Source organism: Armigeres subalbatus, chromosome 3 (genome assembly GCF_024139115.2).
Source record: "Armigeres subalbatus isolate Guangzhou_Male chromosome 3, GZ_Asu_2, whole genome shotgun sequence".
Taxonomy (NCBI): domain Eukaryota; kingdom Metazoa; phylum Arthropoda; class Insecta; order Diptera; family Culicidae; genus Armigeres; species Armigeres subalbatus.
Window position 1 is genome coordinate 116,820,050 of NC_085141.1, and position 10,640 is coordinate 116,830,689.

Sequence of the window (10,640 nt, forward strand, 5' to 3'; positions counted from 1 at the left end):
TATTTGGAGATCCGTACATTTTTATCATCTGATGCTGCTTAAAATCGTCGAGCCCTGTTTCCGACCCACGGGATGTTAACGACGAACGAGGACTGTCCATGATTAAGGAGAAACTCCTCGGTTTATTCTGCAGAAGCTGCAAGTTAGTTAGATTTTCCGCTGATAAATATTCGTTGTAATGCTTTTGCTAATGCAGCTCGCCAACCGAAAGTCCGCATACACTGCTCGCCGTCGTGGTAAGACTGTTGGACCTTCGGGTTTTCAGCAGGCCGCTTCCACCCATATCGAAGTCTCTAATAGGAGGAACTCGCAGGAAATCACTTATGCACAGCAAAAAGAATTGTAATTTGCTTCGACGTAATACATGCTGATGTAATTTTATTGCTATGTAAACGCAAAAGTCTGATGCAAAATTACATCATTTTTATGTTGTATCACATCGGCCACAAATTACACAGGAACGAAATATCTTTTCATTATTACGTAGTGCTTGTTTAATTTTCACATCATATATTACGTAAATTTTACATAGAATCAAATGCAACCAAATGATTCTAATTTATTTGTGTAAAATTACACAGATTGTATGTTTTATCGCATTCGATAATAATGCATTTTTAAATCCCGCAACACTGCCGAGCTTTGACGTCGCCGAACTCCAGATCACTACGCCGCCATATTTCATTCGCCAGTAAAAATTAGCAGCTGCTCTGGCATTATTGGCATTAATTATTGACTTTTATTCGAAGTTTAGCAATAATAAAACAAAATTAAAACTAATTATAGTGTGTCATTAATATTCATCTTTATTGCAGAATAATAATGAACCAAATCGCTTCGTTAAAGGTAAGTTTAATGTACTTTTTGTTGGATGAAGTATTTTATTCACAAGGCCATTACGATTATTTTCCTTCGGTTCATTATTGATTCCCGAAAGATATCTTATAATCAGTGTTGTCCTACACTCAAGGCAAAAAATTCTGCTCTTTGATTTTACTCTATCTAAACGATTTTATAGTCTCAACTAAGTAAGTTCAACTAATAGAAGGATATTTGAATTTTCTAAATGTCATGGCAAACTGTCAAAAAAATGCACTCCAGAGCCACAGGAGCGCGCGCACTGAAAATACACTGGAGTGTTTTCACTGGAGTGTATTTTCAGCGCGCGCGCTCCTGTGGCTCTGAAGTGCATTTTTCTGACAGTTTGTCATGACATTTAGAAAATTCAAATATCCTTCTATTAGTTGAACTTACTTAGTTGAGACTATAAAATCGTTTAGATAGAGTAAAATCAAAGAGCAGAATTTTTTGCCTTGAGTGTAGGACAACACTGCTTATAATTATGTCTAGAATTATGTTTAATCGTATTATTCAAATGCCTGTATTCTTTTTCAGTTTTGTGTCGAGCGATATTCGACATTTTCATCGGAGGCAGATCGTGCAATCAGGTGCAATCGAAGCAAAGTCTTTGATCGAAAGCCTATCAAATCATCAATGATAATATTTTTCCGGAACGCAATCCTGAGTTCTATACGACAACATGCGTAGTAAGCGCCATTTGTTACTCAGCTGTGTGGAGGAAGGAGAAAGCTTGCACGATCTATGAACTACTAATTCCTATCCGGAAAAAGACGTTTTTGCGGGGACAATTTAAAAAGTCTAGCCCCATGACTACAACGGAAACCGGATCTACGGAGGAAGAGCATCGCTTTCTCAACAGGATCATGGACATTTGCGAGGTAAAGGAATCGGATCTATTTTTAAGGATCAACAACCACTAACTTTCCCGCATAGTTGGATGTCCTCCGCAAAGATTTAACGTTCTTCACATAATCGCTGTGCTTATTTACAGGTGAGCCAAAACAAAACCAAAATAACGTATAGGAATAAATTTTCGTTTAATTTGCATTTCAGAATCAGCTCTTTGATAATGCTGGAACTCAATCGGCAAGCACTTCTTTATTGTTAGGTGAGTGTTTTGAAAACAAAAACAGTCGACAAAATAATTGTAGCGGGTAGGCATTTCCTCATAATCCCTACTAAAACCTAAACCAAAGAAAATACTTTTGGCATCCGAACGGAATATTGTTGGGACTCCGAACGGAACCTGTTAAGTGTTGAAACGGATTCGTTATGGGATTCTGAATAGATTGAAATGGAATGTCTTCAATTGTCATAAGACGAGTTAGTACCATCCCATTTAGGGCCGATGCCCACGTAGCGTTTTTTAAGCTGCGTGCACGCCGCGTTCACGCAAGGTACCCAGCATCAAATGTACTCATGCACACGTCTACGTATGTATTACTCCATTTGATGCTGGGTACCTTGCTTGAACGCGGCGTGCACTCAATAGACGTGTGTATTACTTCATTTGATGTTTGCATGATTGGTTATGATTCGAAGAAGGTGTTTCCTCTCTGTTATCGTTGTTCATTATCTATTGAGAGCGATTTCTGCAAACCACAAATAAAGTAGGGCTCTTTTGCTGGTTGGAACCATATTTTGGCATCAGAATAAAATGAGATAATGCCAATTTATTCAGAATCGGTCCGATCGATAGTTTTAACTAGGGTCAGACCACAAATTTGTTTGAATCAAGCTTTTAGACCGATCTTGCATAATTATTTTATTCCAAAAGCCTTCTGATACGCCAAGAATGAAAAACCAATCAAAAAGACGGATTCTGGTGTCGCTGGGGCGCCCCCGGGGAACCTGTAGAACCTTTTTAGTTTCAGCGCCACAACTAGTCATTCGATGGTTCTTTTTCATGATTTTCTATCACAAAGTAAAGTATGAATATAAAATGGATCATTGACGATTTTTACCGCTTCCAGAACCTACAGATTGCCTCCGGGGAACCTGTAGAAGGGGACATTTCAGTTTTTGCACCAAATCAAATTCATGGTTTCATGTTTTTTTTTTCTATCAGGAAGCAAAGTATGATTATAAAATGGACCATTAAATAACGATACTGACCATTTCTGGGACCAACCGATTGCCCCAGAGGAATCTGTAGAAGGGGACAATTCAGTTTAAGCGCCAGAACCAGTCATTTGACGGCTCGTTTTTCATGATTTTCTATCAGACAGCGAGGTATGAATATATTTTGTGGTAAACGATTAATATAGCACCTTTGTGCGACTTGTTTGATTTTTTTTAGGATTTTTCCGTTTTTTTGCAAGATTTTCCCTGAAGTAGGTAATATTCTGAACTACGGCTTAAACTATCATGGATTTCACCAGGAAATTCTTTTATGTTGGGCAGAAAATTCTCCAAAGTATTCTATAAAAACCATTGAAAAATTTTCAAAATTTCCACTTGGACCGGTGGAATAAGCGTTTTGTAGATAGTCTATTCGAACGGAGCGTTTTGCGGAGTCCAACGTATGAACGATTTCCTGCCATGATTTCATTTATTTAGTTTACATCTAGACAGATAACACTGAATCAACAATTTGACGCCACAATGCACGGTTCTAGGCCGCATCCTCGAATGCGCCCCACGCTCGCCAAGTTGTTTTGCACCTGATTTGCCCACCTTGCTCGCTGTGCTCCACGCCGTCTCGTACCTGTCGGATCGGAAGCGAACACCATCTTTGCAGGGTTGCTGTCCGGCATTATTGCGACATGTCATGCCCATCGTACCTTTCCGGCTTTAGCTACCTTCTGGATACTGGGTTTGCCGTAGAGCTGGGCGAGCTCGTGGTTCATTCTTCGCCGCCACACACCGTCTTCTTGCACGCCGCCAAAGATGGTCCTAAGCACCGGTCTCTCGAATACTCCGAGTACTTGCAAGTCTTCCAAGTTTCATGTCCGTAGAGTACTACCGGTCTTATCAGTGCCTTGTACATGACACATTTGGTGCGGCTGTGAATCTTTTTTGACCGCAGTTTCTTCTGGAGCCTGTAGTAGGCCCGACTTCACAGATTATGCGCCTTCGTATTCCACGACTAACATTGTTATCAGCCGTTAGCAAGGATCGAAGGTAGACGAATTCCTCGACCATCTCGAAGGTATCCCCATAACACTGCTTCCCAGGCGGGCCCTATCGCGCTCGGTTTCTCCACACCCGCTTGAAACGTGAAGCAACAAAAGTTAGACTGGTGGTGAACGCATCGAAGACAAAATACATGCTTGTGGGCGCATTAAGGATGGTGATCGCTCGAAAGTTCTCACACTCCAGCTTGTCGCCTTTCTTGTAGATGGGGCATATAACCCCTTCATTCCACTCCTCCGGTAGCTGTTCAGTTTCCCAGATTCTGATTATCAGTTTGTGCAGGTAAGTGGCCAGCTTTTCCAGGCCCATCTTCATGAGCTCAGCTCCGATACCATCCTTACCAGCTGCTTTATTGATCTTTAGCTGTTAGATCGCATCCTTAACTTCCCTCAAGATGGTGGCTGGTTGGTTCCATCGTCCGCTGAACTGACGTATTCATTTCATCCGCTGCCTTGACTTTCACTGCATGTTTTCTCAGCACCATTTAAATGTTCTTTGTAGTGCTCTTCCACCTTTTGATCCTCACACGTTCCGTCCGTCAAGATGCTCCCATCCTTATCCCTGCACGCGGCACGAAGCCTTTGCGGGATGCGTTAGGCTTTTGATAGAAATTGCGTGTTTCTTGAGAACGGCACAGCAGTTCCATCTCCTCGCACTCCGCTTCTTCCAGGCGGCGTTTTTTTCTGAAAAGGTGGGCCTGATGTCTCTGCTTCCGTCTATAACGTTCCACGTTCTGCCGGGTACCTTGCTGCAGCGCGACCGCCCGCGCTGCGTCATTTTGTTCCAGAATTTGTCTGCACTCTTCGTCGAACCAATCGCTCCGTCGACTTCGTCCCACATACCTGACGTTGTTCTCCGCTGCGTCGTTAATGGCTGCTTTAACTGTTTTGGGCGCAGTTGAACCGTTTAACCATCCCGGATAGTGGTCAGTGTCGATGTTAGCGCCACGATATGTCCTGACGTCGATAATGTCGGAGAAGTGCCGTCCATCAATCAGAACGTGATCGATTTGTGATTCTGTCTGCAGTGGTGATCTCCAGGTACCGATACGCGAGGCTGTGTTGGAAGTAGGTGCTGCGAATGGCCATATTCTTGGAGGCGGCGAAATCAATTAGTCGTAGGCCGTTTTCGTTCGTCAGCCGGTGAGCGCTGAACTTCCCAATAGTTGGTCTAAACTCCTCCTCTTGGCCAACCTGAGCGTTCAAATCTCCTATGATGATTTTGACGTCGTGGCGTGGGCAGCTGTCGTACTCACGTTCCAGCTGCGCGTAGAATGCGTCCTTATCATCATCAGTGCTTCAGGAGTGTCGGCTATGGACGTTGATTATGCTGAAGTTGAAGAACCGGCCTTTTATCCTCAACCTGCACATAATATAACCCATTTGTGCATGCCGTAGTTGAAATACATGCGATGCGATTTTAGTTTTTGCCTTTCTCTCTCCCTCCTAAACCCTGGAAGATTTCCTTTGGAATCCCGAAAGGATTACCTTCGGAATCCCGAGAGGATTCCCTTCGGGATCCCGAGAGAATTCCCTTCGGAATCCCGAGAGGATTCCCTTCGGAATCCCGAGAAGATTCCCTTCGGAATCCCGAGAGGATTCCTTTCGTCTTTTCCAGATACATTCCAGCAGCAGGGACTTTGTCCAAGGGCTTGACGACCCCTCCCAATGGCCACTGCGAGTTAGACCTGGACCATCGTCCCTAACCCCTAATCCCAAGGCGTCAAGCGACCCGTGCCGAGGGGATGCATGGCCAGGGGGGGTGAAATAATAAGCTAGGACTTTAACGGAGCCTGTGGGGTACCTGGGCACCCTCCACAGTAATTGTCTCTTACCGCGTCATGCTGGGCTCTGGCGTGGTGTACCTCTTTTCCCGAGCAACTCGTGGGACCAAAATGGAAAACCAATTCTTTAATTAGTGGTAGTAGTGTAGGCGACAACCCCTTCGCAAGAGGTGGGTTGTTCAGGTCTCCGGCTAGGAGGCCAGAGGCAATAGTCGGCAGCTCAGTGTGCAGCGCCAGCGTGGGTCGCTTAACCTTCATCTCGGCTAAAAAAACGCCGGTAGGGGTTATTGACGGCCCATGGCTTGTGGAGGCGATGAACCGCAAACGCGATGGGCTTTCGGCCTTCGAGGTGGCGACGGAACAGCTGGACGCCATCATCGACTTTGCGTCATCGAAGCATAATATCAGTAAGGACCTCAAGAGGAGCTTGCAGAAACTTCGAAAGTCGATGCTGGACGCCAAGCTGGAGAGGGCGGTCGGGACGGCCAAGTGTAAACCCGATTTCACGGAGTCGTGGAGTGGAGTCGAGGTCTACCCAGACTGAGGCCCAAGGATTCGCGGACTCGGGCAAGGTCGAATCGACCGAAGGCCAGCGTGCCAGCGAAGACGGTGGTACCAAAGTCTACCCAGACTGAGGCTCAAGTATTTGCGGGTACGTCGGGGGTGACTGCTCCAACGGAGCAGACACAAAAACGGGGGAGACAGTCTCCAGGGGATGAGCTCCGTGGGGGCCGCTCCAAAACGCGGAGGGTTACTACCCCGAACAAGGGTAGTGGGGCTGGGAAGCTGAACCCCGGCCAGGTATCTCCAAAACCGGGGGAGGAAGGACCTGGAAAGGTCCGTCCACCCAGGAAGGACGGTGGTAAGGGGTTACGGCAGGCTGAGAGCTCTCAGCCGCACCAGACCAGGGAAATAGAGGGGGATGACGCCTCCTGGACCCTGGTCAAGAACAAGAGGAAACCGAAGACGTCAAGGGCCGAAAAGAAGGCCCAGGTGAATGAGGGTAGCAAGAAGTCTAGGGTAGGCGCCAATCGCTCCAGGGGCGATGCCCTAGTCATCACGGCGGACGAGGCTAAGTACTCGGACGTCTTGAAGGCGATGAGGAGTGACATCAAGCTCGGTGAACTCGGCGCCGACGTACGTCGAATAAGACGTACCCGGATGGGCGAGATGATCCTCGAGCTGAAGCGGGGCGTCTCGCAAAAGGGCGCCGCCTACAAGAAGTTGGCGGAGGAAGTCCTAGGCGAGACGGTTAAGGTGAGGGCACTCACGACGGAGGTGAATCTAAGGGTTAAAGACCTGGACGAGATCACCGAAGTCGAAGAGCTCGTCACGGCACTGCGGCGACAGTGTGAAGTGGAGACGCCCACCGCACCCGTTCGGCTACGGAAAGGTCCGGCAGGGACGCAGGTAGCTTTGGTTCGGCTATCTGCAGCGGACGCCTCCAAGGTAGTCAAGTTAAGGAGCGTCAAGGTGGGATGGTCAGTGTGCCCTGTGGGCATATACGAGCAACCCGAAGTTTGTGCCTGGAAACAGGGCACAAGCAATTGGACTGCAAAGGCCCTGACAGAAGCAATCTCTGCCGACGCTGCGGATTGGAGGGACATAAGGCACAATGCTGCACGAACCCTCCCAATTGTTTGATTTGTTCCAGCAAAGCTGTGAACAGCAAGCATCCCATGGGGGGTTCGATGTGCCCGGCGTTTAAGCGTGCTGCAAAATCACAGTGCAGGTAACGCAGCTGGCTTGCTCGGCCTCGCCCGAGTGTTTGGTGTGCGCAGGTTTAGAGGAAACGGCGGAACACGTGTTGTTCGTGTGCCCACGTTTTCGCGCAATGCGTGACCACATGCTTGCCACATGTGGTCTGGACACTACCCCGGACAACCTAGTTCGGAGGATGTGTAAAGATGAAGTTGGCTGGAACGCCGTTTTATCGGCTATCGCCCAAATCGTCTCGAAGCTACACAGAAGGTGGCGCGTGGACTCAAGGATGGCTAGTTCAGGCGCAAATAAGAGGTGGTCCAAGAGATCGGAGTCGGCTTCATGGGTCATACCGGTGGTCATGCTCTGTGGTCGAACTCGATCCTTTTATCGAACAAGTGACCGCGCGAAGAACAACATCCCAAGCAACCAGAAGTTCGGATAAGAAGGGCTATACTGGCTTAATCAGCTCTCATTTTAAGTAATTTTTCGTATGGTGGGAGCGTTAAAGTGAACTTTAAAGTTTCGTTAAGGATGCTTGGAACTTGATGTGAACCATAGTGAACCAATTAGTTCGGTTAAGAGTAAATTTAAGTAAAATCTGAACTTCTGGTTGCTTGGGATGGTATCGTCGCTTTCGCGGCGTCGGTCAACCGGGCGGGTTTCGAGCCCGAGGACGGAAAGGGGTCCTCGTGAAGGCTGGGGCAGGCGTAGGCACCGCGTCGGCAAGTCCCTCTGTGTGCTGGCCAATAGGCCCTATCGCAGAAAGGTCAATTTGGGGTGCACGCGGCATCATCATTCTTGATACCAGTCGTGCAGAGGGAAGCAGGCGCGAAGTCGACCCTTCCCACCTTCCGAGGACATAGGGCGTGGTAAGGCCACCTAGAAAGCCGGCAACGCGCTGGCACGATACCATGGTGTTCTTCTAAAAAAGCGAGTTACGATGTTCGATGCTGCAAGGACACGCAGCTAACCTCGAGGGTGCGTTGTGCACTGGCCCCCCTTTGAAGCATTACTTTCTGGTTGTACCGAAGGGACTATGGGCTTGGCGGCAATGGAAACGGTTTAGCGGGTCGGGGATGTAGTCCTGCCTCCCTCGTTTGCTGCTGGAGGTGATCCCTAACCCCGCACTTCCTGGACAACCCAGGATGTCTGTTGAGCAGATTCCCCCTCCATTGTTTAGGAAGAAAAAAAAACAAAAAAGATACATTCCAGATGAATCCCTTTTAGATCTCAAAAAGATGCCTTTCGGAGTCCCGTAAAGACTTTCTTCGGAATCTTAAAAGAATTACTTTTGGAACCCCCAAAATCCGAAAAGATTTCCCTTCAGAGTCCGAGAAAGATTCCAGTCAGAATCCCAAAAAAAATCCATTCGGAATCCCTAAAGGATTCTCTTCGGAATCTTAAAACGATTTACTTCGAAAGGATGCCCATCGGGATCTCGAACGATTTCCGTCGGTGTCTTTCGCTGCCGAATCTAAGATAAATTCACTTTGGAATTTCAAAAATATTCCTTTCGCTTTTCCAGAAGAAAGCCTGGAGGAATCCCAAATGAATCTCAAAAGAATTCCCTTCGAAGTCCCATAAAAACTTTCATCAAAATCTCAAAAGGATCCCTCCGGAATCCCGAAAAAAAATCCTTCGGAATCCGAAAAGGATTTCCAATTCACTTTGAAATCTAAACAGAATTCCCTTTGTAATTCAACAAATCAATTCAAAATCCCTTTCCGCATCCCAGAAGAATTTGCTTTGGAATCTCAGAAGGATTCACTTTGAAAACCCAGAAGCAATTGTTTCCAAATCCAGCTTCTGAATCCCAGACGAATTCGTTTCATTATCCCAGAAGGGATCCTTTCAGAATCTCAGAAGGATTCGTTTCGGAAACTCTGAAGGATTTGTTTCAGAATCCCAGAAGGATTCACTTCCGAATCCCACAAGGACTCGCTACCGAATCTGTGAAGGATTCGCATCAGAAACCCAGAAGGAATTCCTTTCAAAAACCCAGAAGGAATCGCAGAAGGATTCGCTTCGGAATCACAAAAGGGTTCGCTTCCCAGAATCCTAGAAAGTTATAATTCGTAATTTGCGGAGGTTCTTCTCGTGAACTTCTTCCCTTTCTGATGAATCATCAGTGATGGTCTTATCGGGTCTTATGTTCTTTCGTAGAATAACATGTTAAATGAATCATTCCAAAAATAATTTTATCATTGCAAATATCTGTTTTCAGTCTATGACGTCGTCTAGAAAAACCGAGTTCCGTGCCGCTCGTTGATGTTCTTTCCCCGGTGGTGATTCATCTGAAACCAGTCGGGTAGTTTCGATTACGTAGCCGCACCTTTCGCCATGTCATTTCACAAGATCGGAAGGTTATATTCAAGACGACATGCTGCACCCGGCTGCTATTTCCCTCACCAATTACACGGATGGCTCGATCAGGACAACAAATCATTACTATATATGATAGGCATTACGGCCTCCAATAGGCGAACAATGCTATGTTGGATGTATGCCGCTTCAGCTGTATAAAAATAACCCAATTTGTGGGCATGAATCGTGAGCATAAACATAAACGAACATAATTCTGTAGAAATTGTATGCAAAATAAAATAAAAATGAGAACCATAAAATTTTATTTTTAGATGCAATTTCAATAAATAAAGAATAAAAACCGAATATTCCTCCCTATGAAAATTTTATTATCAAAATAATTAAATCAGTATAATACATTTCGGACGGGTTTACATCACATTAATTTACATCGCTTCGATTACATCGTCTTATTATTACATCGAAAAAAATCACATCGCTTTTGTTTATTACACAGCAAGCTCTTGAGTACGTCGCGCTGTGTAATATTCAACATCAGACGGATTCACCGGGTTGCAGCGATTTCGATGTAATATTCAACAACATTTTTTGCTGTGTGTTGGCATCGAACGAAACGCGATTTTTGCTGCTGCTAATGCTATTGTTGCTACCGCTGCAAGTATTGGCCGGTACGTTTGAACCAGACGACAGAACTGCAGTGGAACCAGCCGCATTTGTCCCACCGGAAGTGCATGAGCTGGTGGCGCTGGTGGCACTGGTCGATGCTGCTACGGCAGCTGAACTCCTCTTCCTTATCGTAATCACAATCGTAGTCGAATATTTCGGTTACATT

At 46.1% G+C, this 10,640-nt stretch overlaps 1 long non-coding RNA gene across 1 annotated transcript; it reads left to right on the top strand.

Annotated features, from left to right (window-relative positions):
- Positions 1–675: 675 nt before the first annotated feature.
- LOC134223696 (uncharacterized) lies at positions 676–10,049 on the top strand. The gene is made up of 4 exons (XR_009982676.1): positions 676–846; positions 1,396–1,852; positions 1,915–1,969; positions 9,708–10,049. It is a non-coding gene; the product is annotated as an uncharacterized LOC134223696 (long non-coding RNA).
- Positions 10,050–10,640: the final 591 nt, after the last annotated feature.